This window comes from Sinohyriopsis cumingii, chromosome 5 (genome assembly GCF_028554795.1).
Source record: "Sinohyriopsis cumingii isolate HCF-2022 chromosome 5, ASM2855479v2, whole genome shotgun sequence".
In the NCBI taxonomy this organism is placed as follows: Eukaryota; Metazoa; Mollusca; class Bivalvia; order Unionida; family Unionidae; genus Sinohyriopsis; species Sinohyriopsis cumingii.
This window is the reverse complement of record NC_142965.1, coordinates 99,748,700-99,764,351: the sequence shown is the minus strand read 5'-3', so window position 1 is coordinate 99,764,351 and position 15,652 is coordinate 99,748,700. Positions and strand designations below refer to the sequence as shown.

Here is a 15,652-nt window from a genome sequence, read left to right as displayed (position 1 = left end):
ATCCACATCGTTTTACGCAAGCAGACTTTACTTAGCAAAATCGTTCCCGCTGGCGTTATACTTATTGTTTATTGCCTAAATTTAAACAATAACTAATTCAGTCACGTATGATGAGTGTGTAAACTTGTTTAAAGTAATTTGATAAAGAACGCTTTGACCTAAAACCCATTACCGAAATCTAAAACCCCAATGTGATACTTCTACTTACCTTTTTCTTAGAAAAATCAAATTCATCTGTTGTTCTTTGCGTTTCTTTTTTTATATTAAAAACTTGGGGTTTTCGTAGAATCGTTCATTCTTCTTGTCGTGTAATTTGGACTTTTCTCTTTTCTTTCCCTTAGTTTTCGTGTACTGTACATTTAATGAAAGTCTATACAAATTGTTTGTGCATGCATGAAGTGCATGTACTGAGAACGGGTGCTGGCAGAGCACAAATAATACACCTTGCCTCTAGCGAAGGCAGATTGATGTCAACTCAATAGAAAATAGTTCTAATACTTGAATTCATGTTACAACAATAAAACTAGATATCTTATAACTTTGCATGAAAGATAAGCACTACACGATAAATCTGCATGAAATTAAAGCACGAAGTATTTCAAAATGTGTCATTATATAAACTATAACTATCTACCGAAAGGAACTACTTTTCAAATATGGCGAATGTGTAAACTTGTGGTTAATTCACTGAAGAAAATATAACTCGGATTGCGATGGTTTTTGTTCGCTCCAGTTATTGTATATTTATACATTTACTTTTGGTTTACAGAATATTCTCAGTCAGCAATTAATTAGAGTACTACTGACAGACAAAAAAGACAGTAGGAAACACGTCTGACACGGATTTAATGAATGAGTCACAGAAAAGCTATGAGAATGTTAAAAGTTTATCCGTCGTATCCATTAGTCATGAAACTTTTGTGATAGACTTCACCCGGAAGCAACTATTGAAGGATATCAACTTAACAAAATTGTGGTACGTATTGTGCTCATTTTCTGTAAGAAGTTGAAATAATTATTGAGCATTTTCTTCTTGCCATTCGGACAACCACCTACCCCTTGTTGGTGTTGTGTAAACAATGACACCCATCTGGTTTATTTCACACCATTATTTAAATTCGTAACAAATATTGCTATACCTTATTCTGTTATACGAGTATAAATTATGTATTATGATGTGATGTTGCTCTTTGATTAATCTGATATCTGTGGAACCACTTAATGCAGTATCATGCTTGCTAAAACGGAGTTTGAAACTTTGTACCTGACGATCTTTTTAGTCTCGCTATTATTGTGAACGTGTTATCCTATTGTTCCAAGAATGTAGCAGACAAGATGGAGTGACATAGAATACTTATGTTTATGCACTCACACCAGGAAGTGAATAATTCTGCTTTTTCACCACTTGCTTTGTACCTCCAATATTTCAGATAAGGGGTGTATCATCGACTTACAGACAATTCGGCCCAAGACAATTTGGCCCAACTTGGACCGAAAATAAGACATTTCGGCCCAGCTTAAAAGACAATTCGGCCCAACTCGAAAGACAATTCGGCACAACTTTGCGATAGTTGTATAAAGATATTTTTCTTCAAACAGCAATGTGTGTGAGAGAGAGAGAACACAAACTAACATAAATTGCGCTTTCTAATTAAAATACTTAAATACATTTATTTTTTATGCTAAAAAATATATGCATCTGCACAACGACATTCTCAATTTAAGTCGTCTGGTCAAATTATCTATATTGATTTATCAGATAATAATACTTAACAGATAATATTCTACAGAATACGCTTACATTTTTCTAAGAGTAGCGACACCACACATGAGATATTATACTAATATATTTGATTTTAGGCTTCAGATTGTAACAGTGCTTCATATACGTTATATTTTTGGAGTGACTATAAAGGCATACACATTGTAAACTTTCGTGCTTATGTTTTGAATCGGAAACTGTTATGATTAGAATGGCATTAATTTGACAACTTAAAATGTTTTTGGTGTTTTGAATATTCATTATTATCAATTTAAATGAAATTTAAAATACAAGAAATTTTGGTAAAGATGCATCTTACGTTGTGCACATTTATCTGTCTTTTTCGTAACTCATAATAGCAAAACGGAATAATGTTCTGAGTTAAATTAATGTGAAATTATTGCAAAATACATAATTATGCAATTTTCAACCATTTTCCCGGTATCATTTTATTTGTAAATCATAACAAATACATTCAAATACGAGAAGATCTCATATAACATATGTATTGTGTTTGAGAATTAAGGTTTTAAGACCAGTGGGCAAGTGCCAACATAATCGACCTTCTTCCACAGGAGATATGATGCATCTCATTATTGTCTACGTAACTCCCAAAGCATCACGTCCATCTCTACTATACTTCTTTTTATCAGACATCCTTTCTCCACAGTAATATTTGTCTTTGGGACGGTTTTCCTAAAGATATCAGAAAGCTCCTAACCATTATAACTTCAGAAAACATTTATCTAGTTGACCAAATGTTTCAAATTTTATTCTCAACCTATTCTACTTTACAAACTAATTAAAATGAGAATGAATAATTAAGTTACCTAATGCAAGGATTTTGAACTATACGGTAAAACATATTATATAAGAATTGTCAAAATATATGTTAAAAATAAATACTTGTTAAAACTATTGTCAGTTGTATTATAAAATTGGGCTGAATTGTCTTTCGAGTTGGGCCGAATTGTCTTATTTTCGGTCCAAGTTGGGCTGAATTGTCCAATAGCCGTATCATCATAAACTGCACCAATAGTTTAAGCCTACACCACTGACAGCTTGTACTCCGCCATTAATTTTAAATATTGAAGCATCAAGGATCACATAAAGAATGCACAGATTTTACTCATTTCAACCATTGATTTATAATTTCTAACTTGATTGCCATCATGTCACCTTAACATTGTCATCTTCTCATTTTAAACCTACTGAAAATTCTATGATAATAATGCATCCATATTTGTGTAGGCGGGTATTTGATGTTCATACAACAGGAACAATGAAGTTCATAGTGTTTCATAAGCTTTGGGTAAAATTAAGTAAAAAAAATTTACGTATCGAAGTAAGAGCATATAATTTTCCCCTTTATTTTACTTTTGGTGGAAATATTAGAATTATATATTGCATACCATCGATGCAGATGACAGTGTTTACTTTCTTTATATGTGTAGGGATTGAGAGTGGGATAGCTCCTCATTTACATTTTCATTTTTAAAATCCATAGGGATTACAAAGCTACTAGGGGTATAGGCTGAAAGGTCTGAAACTATAATATAAGATATCCTAAAAATTTTACTTTGGAAATGTACTGTACCAGACATGCTTTTAAAACTTTTATAAAAGTAGCTTGCCTAGGGCATGTTTGAAATAATTCACGATTTATTTAAATGTTGAAAACAAAAAAAGCACACAGGTGACAGGTGCTGGAGACTGCAGATTGGAGGGGTTAAGATAATTTCCTTTGTTAAAAACTGAGCAAAGTGGAACTGTGGAAAAGAAACTTTTATACAAGATACAAATGTAAGGAAAATCAAAACCCCTTGCAGACGTAGATTGTAGAAAATGTTTTATTATATGCTCATTTTTGTATCTGTTAATTTTACAATATTGTACACCTCCATATTGTACTACATGTGTGTCCAATAGTGTATTAGGAACTGCTTTGTGAACAAATCATGTACACTCATGTAGTAGACTCTTTTGTTTTGATTGAATGAACTATTGCAAATGTTTTGTGGACTGCCACATACCAGCTGCTTTGCAATATTCCAAATTAACTTTTTTGATGCAGTGTTTTGGATTTATGCTAACAATAGATGCCAGACAGGTCATAAAATTGCTGGGTCACTACAAATAACAAGCAAGTGACAAGGCTGGTAATAAGAGAGGCAAAAATAAACTTAAGAGTTTTACATCCTGAATTTCCAAAAAATGTATTTTCTTAGTTCTGCAGATCCGAATTACATGAGCCATGTCATTGGTTCTAAAGCTTGATTACACACTTCAAAATTGTACTGTAATTTTGACTTCATTCCAAGAGCAGTTACATCCTCCTTAGTGTACTCAAAATGAAATGAACATTATATTCCATAGCATTTTTTGATAATTACAGTTAAAAGAGTTCACATTTTCCCCACATTATGATTTCAAACATTCAGTGACAGAACAGAAACACACTGCTCCCTCGCGGCTGAAATCCGATGTACTTCATGTAGAATTGTCACAGATAAATACAGACCATAATCAAGAAATGTAGTAGAATTGAAAAATACAAAGATATATTCATTCCAGACCAAATGGACAAATTGTTGCAGTGTGCATTTGTTTACAGTATCACTCTAAAATTCAATTTTAAGTAGACCTACACACCATTTTTGTTTGAAAGTGATGTCTAGCATGCGACTAAATTCAAATTTATCAGGGGGAGTTATGTGCACATTAATAATGTTGAGTACTGATGATGCACTTGTGTATTTAGTTTGGAATACAGCATAAATTAGTTACTTTGTTTTTTGTAGTTTATTTTTGTTTATATAATTAAGCCTTAGGTAAAATAAAAAAATGAGCATATAATGAAAAGATTATTGGATTTGTATGGGAAAATATGAAAATAAGAACTCGTTTTGTTGGATGGATATACTGCACTCCCAATGCCCCAATGTCGTGCAGTATATCCTTCTTAAAAACTCGTTCATATTTTCCCATACAAATACATTAACCTATAATTATTCTTCAAAATATGTATTGTATTTCTTGGGTACAAATTGAGGAGTGCCATAGTTCAGTGGGCTGTAAATTATCTGGTGTCCTATTAGTGTTTCAGAATGTATTCATTGAACAATCATGTGAAAATTTTAGCGGTTGTCAATAAGTCTGCAATGTTCAATAGTTTAGTTTGGTCCCAATAAACATATACAAAATTAGTGTCCTTGTAAGCCACCATGTTCGTGGCTGTCAGTAATGCAGGAAGTACCCATTCCAATAAATGAGCACATTTCAGCATAACCTGAGAGTTTAGTAAGACTTCTCAGTTGATTCTTTTCTTAAAATTTTTGGATGATTTTATTATTGACTGGGGGGATTGCTAAGAAAAAGTTAAACATGATCTTAATTGGTTCTGCAGCATATACACCATATATACATCAATTTCACTGATTTTACGGCGCCCTAAAAGTTTTCAAACTACATTATTTACCTTTGAAAAGCCTGTTTGTTAACATAATGTTTTATTTTAATAAAAGGCCCTTTTAGGTTTGTGAGCCACTGCAGTTCTAAATTTTTGTTTAATCGACAATTTTGAATGTACTTGATTTTGAGAAATACCAGTTTGATAACACAGCATTGAGTTCTCAGTTCCCTTGATACAGTTTTTTTCAGTTGACTTGTGATTTAACTATAATGGTGTCTTTTGATGTATTTGGTGCTTGTCATTGTAACAGATGTAGAAATATGGATGAGAAAAATATAAAGTAGATATGTATTTGTAGATAATTTACATGTTTATGTCTAATGATACTGCAGATCAGAATTGTGATTTTCTGTTTTTGTTAAAGAAACATTATTGCAGGAATGTTCAGTTGAGTATGTCTAGTATTTGATTGGAAATTAGTATTTTGATTTTGGTACATAACTTGGATATATTGATTTGAGTGTTTCCATATGGTTATTGTACATTCTACAAAAGCATTGTATCTGCATGCACAGGCTGTATGTTGTTGTTGTTGTTGTAGGGTTTAATGCCATTTTTCAGCATACGATAGGCTATACATGGTGGCCAGTATTAATGGTGGAGGAAGAACCTGGGAAAACTCCGGAAAGAACCACCGCCCACGAGAAGCTACTGGCAAACTTTCTCACGTACCCACATTAGCTGAATCCGAGACTCGAAACCACACAGGCAGAGGTAAGATGGCAGTGATCCGTAACGGAGAGCGCTTTAGACCACTCGGCCGCTCGGGGCCCCACAGGCAGTATGACTGGTTGCATTATATTATTTTATTAAGGGTATGTACAGTACACGCATCATAGATTATGGAAAATTGATGCTCCATAGTGGAAATTAATTCATCCTTGCTGTTGTCATCATGGACCAGATATTGTGGTTGATAGGTAAATGTCATTGTCGAAATTGGTACTGTTAGGTAACCAGAGTGGTTAGAGTGCCCACCTTGGATGCAGGAAGTTGCAGTTTCGAACCCCAGCCAAGTCATACCAAAGACTTATTAAAAAACAGTGCTGGCAGCTGCTTTGATTGGTGCTCACCAATAACAGGTTATAGTTAGGACTGGTTGGCCAGGTGTCAGGATAATGTAACTGGGTGGGACATGATGCCATATGTCTGCAGCATATCCCCCATTGCTAGACATCATTATAAACTACCACTCTGCAGACATGGTAGCAATATATAGATATGACTAAAATTGTTAAGTTGCATTAAAAAAAGACAAATACAAACACATATACATGTATTGGAAAGACACAGCAGAATAATTATGTAATAGTTCATGTTAACTACATCATATGGAATTTACCTGTCATTTGAGCTACACAGTAAACAGACAGTGCATAATGCTCTTTAGAAGTTGTGCACAATGCCATTTAATATTTTAAATACATCCCTGCTAAAGCACATTGTTTTGTTTTTGTTTATTTTAACACCATTTTTTTAAATAAAAGACTATACCTGGTGGCCAGTATATTCTGTGGAGGAAGAACTACCTATCCACAGGAAGCTGCTGAAAACTTTATCACATAACCCAAATGGTGGATCCAAGGCTCAAGTTCTCTCAGACAGATGTGAGATGTTTTAGTGATCTGTAAAGGCGCGCATCATAGACCAATTAGCTACCTGTGGTCCCTTGCAAGAAATAAAAAGTACATTTTTTAGCAAATAATTCTGCACAAATATTTTAGTAGCCATGGGAGTTTATACCTTTAAAGAAATATAAATCAAACAAATTTATATGCAAGTATTATCTGGTTTGAATGAGTAAGAAGACATTCAAGTGATAGGTAATATATTTGTTTGACCTGTTCGTTCCTCAACTCCCGGGGCCCTTCAAATTTCAGATCAGGCCCCTCCTGTTTTCTAAGTTTGGGACCCGTCGGGCATGTCACATTAAAAAAATAATAATAATAAAAAAATAAACTTAACTAATTTTCCTGGGAAAACTTCAGTCACATTGTTGAAATGTGGAAATTTATTTTGAAGATGCTTGAAGACTAGTAAATTATTCATATTTATCCTCATGTGTGGCCCTTACCCATATGAAGATCTCTACTTGTATCGAAAGCTCTAAACTTTGTGTAGATAGTGAAGCATGTGACCTTTGAATGGGGAACAGATTCCAGGGTTACTATTAATTAGAGCTCACATGGTTTTAGGTTAACATGCATGTAGGCTACATGTGAATCTTTAACATCCTTTTGTTATGTAAGTACCAGAAACCAAATACACCCATTCTAGTGGGTATCCAACTGTCCCCTCAATTTTTGCAACCAGTACAATGATGCATGGCAGCATAGTGGACTTTATGGCCAGTGTGTATACACGATAAGCTATTGATTGGTTATTTTATTGTTGTGATCAGGAGATTTTAGTCCCAATGCAGGATGTTTTGTTTGTGGTATTATAAGTAATAAAGGGATCAGATGTGGTCATGTTGACTTTTGTCGTTAATTGTACAAATCGGCTGACCTTTGGCAGAGTTGAGATTGGCAAAAATGCTTGCATACATTTTTTTTTTCTTGATTAATTGCTGTTGCTTTATTCCAGATGTGTGAAATTAAAGTTGAATAATAATTCATCTGTCCCGTGCTCACGCTTACTCCAGTGGAATGAAATACTGATTAAACAAATTATGCGGTACAAATGAACAACCTTAAAAGTGTAAACAGAAACTGAGACTATTAATCAAGACACACTCCCGATACTAATGAACATAAACACTGTTGATCTACTGATTAGGAAGGACATTGTTAGAGCAATCAGACAATGGCTGATTTTAAGACCCTGAGGAACACGCTGAAATATTTTGAGATCCAAATGATCACACAAGTCAATTTAATATGATTTTGTTTTAAACTTGGACATATGGTAATTGGAGACGGGCTTGTGGAGTTTGATTGGGTGCTTTTAATATTGTTTTAAGTCCCAAGCCCTGGGCCTGTGTCTGACTGCTGTTTATTCAGTTATTAAAATAAATGAGAGAAATGCTATGATGTTGTTTTATCATTCTCCATTTTGTTATTAATTATTTGATTAACTTGTTCTGAGCTCAATTATACATGGCACTTAAAAAAAACAAGCTGTAATTCAGCCTTTGTATAGTTCTTCCACACCAAATATGTCCATGTGACACATCAGTGCACAAAGATAAATATTTTTAGACACAAGTCCAAGGATGGTGACTTAAAAAAAGAACTCACAAGCCCATGTTAAACTTCCAGATGTCCAGACTCCGATTTCCACATGCCCAAAATTTCCCCATTTCTAATATTGTCACACAGTGTTGTAATACAGTATAACCTGTCTTGAAAGACCACCTCTTTTACCAAACAACTTTGGTCTCTCAAGACAGGTGGTCTCTCATAACAGGTCACAATGCTATATAATCAATAAATTTGTGCATTGAGAATGTGGTTTCTCAAGACAGGTGGTCTCACATAGCAGTGGTCTTTCAAGACAGGTTTTAATGTACCTACAATTCGAATATAAATATGTTGATTTGTTGTTTGCAGCAAGTGCTGACAATTAATAGACCCTCCCCTTCTTTTTTGGGGCATGTTTCACATAGTAAAAGCTCTATCAACCAGCAGTTCTGAAATTTATTTTTTTAAGGCTTTGCTGATAGCTGCTTGCACCCCATTTTGGCTTAAAAAATCAATCACACTTGAACACTATTCCAACAAATGAAATGTTAATGCTTTGCATTCAATATATGCATTATAATCATACTTCAAAGAAACATTGCTGCTGTTCACAAACTTGCCAAAAATATAATAAATATGGCTTAAACATTATTATTAAAGTCAGTGATATGTAATAAGATTTGTTCATGTACATGCATCTAGCATCTCTTTGGTTTGCCTATATTAGGTTGTTTCACTTCCTTTTACCTGTGCAAATTAATACAATGGACTCACCCACTGCAGTCTTCAAACACATCTTACTAACTATTGTCTGCCAATTAAGTAATATGTGTAAGGTTTATACCTGACCTCTTTGCCTTTAATTGCGGCTGTTTAAACTGCCCAAGGGAAAGGTTTACATCAGCTCCAGTTATGACTGTTTACCCTTTATACATGCTACATGTAATGGGCATATACTGAAAGTGGTCTTTTTTCTTTCTATTTTTGAAGATTACTGAAAATTTTGTTTTCTCAAAACAACCATATGGGGGGGGGGTTTGGGAGTACAAAATCATATTTTAGCATGCCATGCCATGCTTAGTTTGATTAAAATCAGATCTCAAATTCAGGTAGGACAGGGGTGATTGGATTTAGATTGTGTCATGTTATAGCACGCATGTCAGCATCTTGAAAATACATTTGCACATTTCATCAGTGTGATCAAAGTTTTCTCTGGCAAATTAGATTTTCTTTTAGACAAGCCCGACGGGCATCTCATTTAACACATTAACCCCGGCTGACGCGTTTACATGGCAGGAGGTAGTAGCCTACTGCCAAGCTCTGTAGCATCAAGGTCATATATGATACTCTAAAGTGGGTGGTATTATTAGAAAGGTAGACAGATTAGCTCTACAATGATACCAAATAATCTGGAAGTTCTAGTTGCACTATAAAATACAGAGGAAATAAACTCATTTTTTTGGACCCGATTTGTTTCCACCCATAATTCGCCCATGGTTGGAATCTGATTTTGTGTTCGGATTTTAGACTTTTTGGTCTCAGATCTGAGGCAGACTGGTATGTACTGCAAACAGACAGATGAACCTTTGCAAAAAGTAGGATAAGATGGGCATTTGGAATAAAGAGTGGTCTTGATACAAAATTAATGGGTCCGTTAATCAAAAATAAAAACACCAACTTTTACCCTTCTGCTCATGTGTGAGCTAAATAGCCAATGAAAAATGCTGTTCGATTTTTTTTTAGCACTGCACATTGTTTCAAGAACTAAACTTTTTTTGGTTGTAATTCTTAGTCGTTATCTTCAGTTTTCAAAGTTATTGTTGCTGCATGTCTTTGGCAATTATTAATTTTAATAAATATTTAGTTTTGATATGACATAAAGTTGTTTTATATCTGATTAAAAGGACAAATACAATACATGATAACTGTTTACATGATTGTCTTATGTGTTTGTGATTAAAACAGGCATTTTTGTTGCTATTTTGTATACTGCTTTTAATAATTTGTTGAAAGGGGCCTTGAAAAAGTATGGAAAGTACAAGGAAACTTAGAATAATAATTAGTACAGCAAGCACTTTTATGAAATATCATTTATTGATAAAGAACATCGAAGTTGGTGTATAATGCAGTAATTTGTAGCTTAGCTGCTTTTCTGATGTATGTACTATCATGGGACAGGGGTTGGGGTATAGACACGAAACCTGATATTTTCTCTATTACACATGTTTGTGTGTATGTACATCTTGCCAGGCCACTGATAGATAGCACAAACAATGTTACTCTAAGTTTGTACAGGTAAAGGCATGAACTTGATACCTGCCACAGTTGTCCACGCTTGGAACCTGCCACAGTTGGGTTTGCAGCATCAGGGGTGGGTGGTCTTTTGTTAACTTGCGTTAACATGCATGGGGAATGCAATAAAATCAGCATGGTGTGCTGTAAAACCATTATGGCTGCAATAAAATCCATTATGCAGTTCCACTGGATTGAGTGAATGTCCACTAGGCTAAGTAGATATCATCCAGATGTCATGGACACTCACTATTGTTAATCTCTTGTCCCCTTTGTCCATGTCTTCTGTATAACTGCATCAGGAAAAGATGGCTTCAATGTCACATGTTTACATATGGGTCTTCAACAGAGCTATTATCTGGTCAGTCTTGGTAGAGAAGCTACATTTATACATTACAATATACACATAGTGTGTCAGTCTTGTGCAATAATAGCATGCCTAGAAGAAACCTATAGATGGTTGGAGTGTGTTCTGTTTTTTAATTGAAAGAATATCAGTGATGAGGACACAGTAGTTGAATGGAAAATGAAGTTTAAATGCAGTTGTCATTTCAGTGGATGATTAGCATAATGTTGTATGCTCTTTAAACAACTCTTTCAAATTCACCAGCCATATTGGCAAGTTGAAAAATATGGCACAATATATAAATTGTTTTTAAAATTTAATTCCGTATGTCATTAACCTCCATAAAGGAATATGTGTACACAGCTTGGCCAAACAATGATAGATAAGAGACTAACTATTTATTGTTTAGATGAAGATGTGATGTTTTTGATAAATTATTGTTGGTATGGTGTTGATTAATGATTTGATGATGATGATACAAAATATAGGTGATAGAGACTGAGAAAGTACTTGATTGTTGCTGATGGTGGTAATTAGATGCATATGTACGTAATTGTTTCTTGATGTTCTAGATTTCTTATACTCTATTCCACCATGTTGTTTGTAGACTTGGTCCTCTGTTGGATACCTTGGTGTAATGTGTTAACATCACAACATCGTTTTCTGAAGTGGCCATTGATCTATGATGTGTATACTTTGTGCAGCAGTAAGAAACATGTATGTGGAGAACTCACCTCTGGGTGAACTCGCTCCAACGCATCAGGAGAAGTCGCCCCGGAGTGGTTGGAGAAGTCATTCCAAAACTTGTCACCTAGAAAACCTATTTAATATTAATCTTTGAAATAAATAGGTTGTTTAAAAGATAGAAATGTGTACCTTAGAACAATACTGTTAGCAAGAAAGATGTCACAACTTGGTGGTTGCCGCATTATTTGATTGCATTTTGAATTGTTCAGTTACCTAATTGAGATTATAATTCATCATGATTAACATTCACATTGAAATTCAGATATACCACCCCACACACATCGTTTTCCATTAAAAATGTTTACTTAAGCCCTGTATATTTTTTTACTAATATTACGATCATTGCGTAATCGCTGTTTGCTGTTGATGCGTTATAGCAGACTCATTTGTATGAAAGTTACCAAACACAAGATGATATAGCCATCTCTGTGGTGTCCAGGATGATAAGAAATGCATGCAGGCTCGATTGTTACATCATCTAAAGCAGACCGTTCATTTTAACTGTTTATTTCACTATTTATTTTCAATGGATGTGATTATTTTCAATGTAATTTGATCTTTACCTCTTATTTAAGTAATATCTCAATTATATCAGTGAGTACCCTTTGTAATAGTTACAAACCTTGGTTAGAATAACTGAAATACGTCTTGATTATCTGATGGCTTCATTCCATCTGTTCTAGATTATATGCCGCACTTGTATCCTAATTATATTTTATTATGTTTGTCATGCAAAAGTAATGGTGCAAATGTCATCATAGCAAAGTGTATACTCCTTTAAATTTCAGTAAGTTTAAAGATATATGCAGTGAATTTCAAAATCATTGTCAGATTTGCCGAGTTCATTCTTTTCATCAGACATCTACTAAAACAACAGGAACACTTGTTTAAAAATTAATATTGTTGGTATCAGTGGTTCATTTATGGAAGTGCTTCGAAGTGATTCGATTGCATACAAAATCTGCGAGTCGTTATTGTTTGTAACTCTGATATAAACATTTTTGTTCTTAACCCAATTTGACAAAATCTATGTACGTCCAGTGCGAAACTGATTTAAATTTATCTATCTTCAAATAAATGTAATTCATTTTACCAAATATACATGTACTATTAAGTAGTCGTCATTTTTGAGTAAGTAGATGGTTCAGATTGTGAAATAGATCGTCGAATACCTTTTCCTTGATTGAATATGTTCAGCGGGTGTTTTAATACATTTTTTTCTTCATTATCTTAGACGATCCTATGCTTGATAAGTAAATAATATGGGAAATATTGCCATTGTTTTCCATCAGTGCTCATCTCTGACAGTTATACATGAAAACTGTTTCAGTATTGGTAGCAAAATGTATTCGTTTTGAAATTCTTTAGATCGCTGTTGAATTCTGATATTTATATTGTAAAATTATATTAACATGGGTAGTGGAACAATCCTCAATTTCTTTAATCTTTTTTTTTCTTCTCCATCTTTGAAAAGTAAGAAATTATCTACCAAATGAAATAACATTAGAGACATGTTTACGCTTTGTCACTCAATGTTTTAAACATAAGTTTATCATGCACCTTTGATTTTGTATGTAACAGCATCAGATGAATATGCATTTTTCTTTCCACACTTATGTTCAAGACTGTTTTCCTCTCGTTGTGTAATAAACCCTTCCTTTCCATTCTGAATTCGTATTGTTTGTGTAATATCGATAATTGGAACATAAATCACTTATAATTGAAACTCAGTGTTTGTATAAACTCGTTACATTTCTTATAACAACACATACCTGAACACCACAATAATTTTTTAAACAAATGTTACTGTTAACTTGATATATCTCAGATTTCTCGCTAGGATTTTAAAACTAGACTCCCATTTTGGTAAAAATAGGAGTCCCACCATCAAAAGTTGCAGTCCCTTCTATCCTACAGAATCAACACAGACATAAGTGCATCTATTTTTAGATGGAGAGGTTTTTGTAATGTAATCACTCACTATAATAAAGCTTCATTACAACAGTCCATTGACAGGATCACAAATTTATGGTTTACTTATTTGTATAAGTACTTGTAGTGATTTTAGACAAATAAATAGTATCTGATTTGCTGTTTTTCCCGTATTTTCGCAAATACGTGTGAAGTCTGAAAACAGCTGAGACCTTAAAGCGCATCTCGTGAATTCCACAGCATAGCATTGTCACATACATTTCTGACCTACATAATTTGCATTTTAAAGTTAAATCTTTATTAAAATAATACCTAGGCTTTGGTTTCAATGATTTGTATATTCTTTCTGAATATATTTGCCCGATGATTTAAGAAAACATACAATCTAATAAACTGGTACATCCCAGACCTAGCAAAGTCCGCCATTATTTCTCGTTAGGCCTACTGGTTCACTTAAGTTTCAAACTAATTTGATGACGAAATAGTGTATAAGAGGCAGTTAATATATATCCAGATCACCGATTCTGATCATAAAACACAAGTTTGTATGTTTTATCATCACTGGATAGCATATGCAGGAAATTGATAGTTGGTACCTTGCTCAGAAAAGGGTTAATGGTCAATCATCTATCAAAACAATGCTTGTGAATGTGCAAGAGTTTGTTTGTAAGCATAATTGATATAAAAACTAGGCCTAGCTACTGATGCCATGATGAATACGTTTCACTACAACACTAGAACAACTGGGTTAAGGCGAGGAGCATTAAAAAGAATATGGTATGGTCAGTCAATGTACCTCTTAAATAATCACAAGGCGAAGTCATTTTCGCTTTCCTAACAGAAGACGAAGTTTACATTTTTAGGCGACTTTTCACCCACTTACGAATGGCATTTTGTCTAAGTCTCAGCATGTCTTGATTCTGAGGTCACTGCTTGTTCCACTACATTCAGAAATGAACACAATAACGAAAGCTAAAGTTGTTTATTTGACATACTTTTATAAATGACAACATGTTCATCTCTGGGTCTTTCTTCATCTGAATTCAGTCATTGTAAATATCTACATTTTCCCATGCGGCCGCCAGTCAGTACCTTTGAACTTGCTGCCCAGCTATTGCATCATGTTCTTTTTTATGTACTCTTATAAAAGGGCAACATGTATGTATCAAGGGGTCTTTCAGTCACTGAATTCTGTCATCATAAATATCAGTACAGCTAATTGATCAACACATTTTCCCACAAAGCAGGCGGCTGAAGCAGGACTGGTAAGTCTTTGAATTTTGCTGCACACCTACTGCTTGAGTACGGATGACTCCCGCCGCAGTAATTTTCTGCATCCCAAATAAAAAATTGGCGTCCAAATACACGTAATTAAGCGTTTCCGAGATCTCTGTATCTATTATACTAACATTATTCATCAATGTGGTAATTGCTCTCAAACTTGGAGAAAGCATGCCCGAGTAGCTTCTCGTGGGTCGGTGGTTCTTTCTGGGGTTTTCCCAGGTTCTTCCTCCACCATTAATACTGGCCGCCATATATAGCCTATCGTGTGCTGAAAAATGGTGTTAAACCCCACAACAACAACAACAGCAACAACTCAAACTTGGACCAGGCTGATTTGGTACAAATTACTGACTGATTAGGCCCAGAATTTTGCCTGATCGGTCGGACTTCCAAGCTGATTCAGACCAAGTGAAATATTATTCAGTTTAGTCCAGGATTTAAATGTGACATTTAAATTTGATTTTAGAGATGATCTTGTCATTATGTCCCAAGTACGTCTAGCAGTTCAAATATGCATTTAAGGTAACAAAATCCTGTGATTATAATGTTGTTATATATAATAACATAATCCTGTTTATTTTGCATTGGCAATTTAGTAGTGAAATATTTTTTAAACTTCTTGTTCAACTTTAAAT

The 15,652-nt window shown here is 34.2% G+C and overlaps 1 protein-coding gene across 1 annotated transcript in view; it reads left to right on the top strand.

The window, feature by feature from the left end:
• The first annotated feature begins 660 nt into the window (after positions 1 to 660).
• The window catches only part of LOC149799865 (cytoplasmic protein NCK2-like), a 64,960-nt gene continuing 49,968 nt past the window's right edge, over positions 661 to 15,652 (top strand). The window contains exon 1 of the mRNA XM_089959301.1: positions 661 to 976. The gene's annotated coding sequence lies outside the window, so the exon portion shown is untranslated. The remainder of the gene's footprint in view (positions 977 to 15,652) is intronic.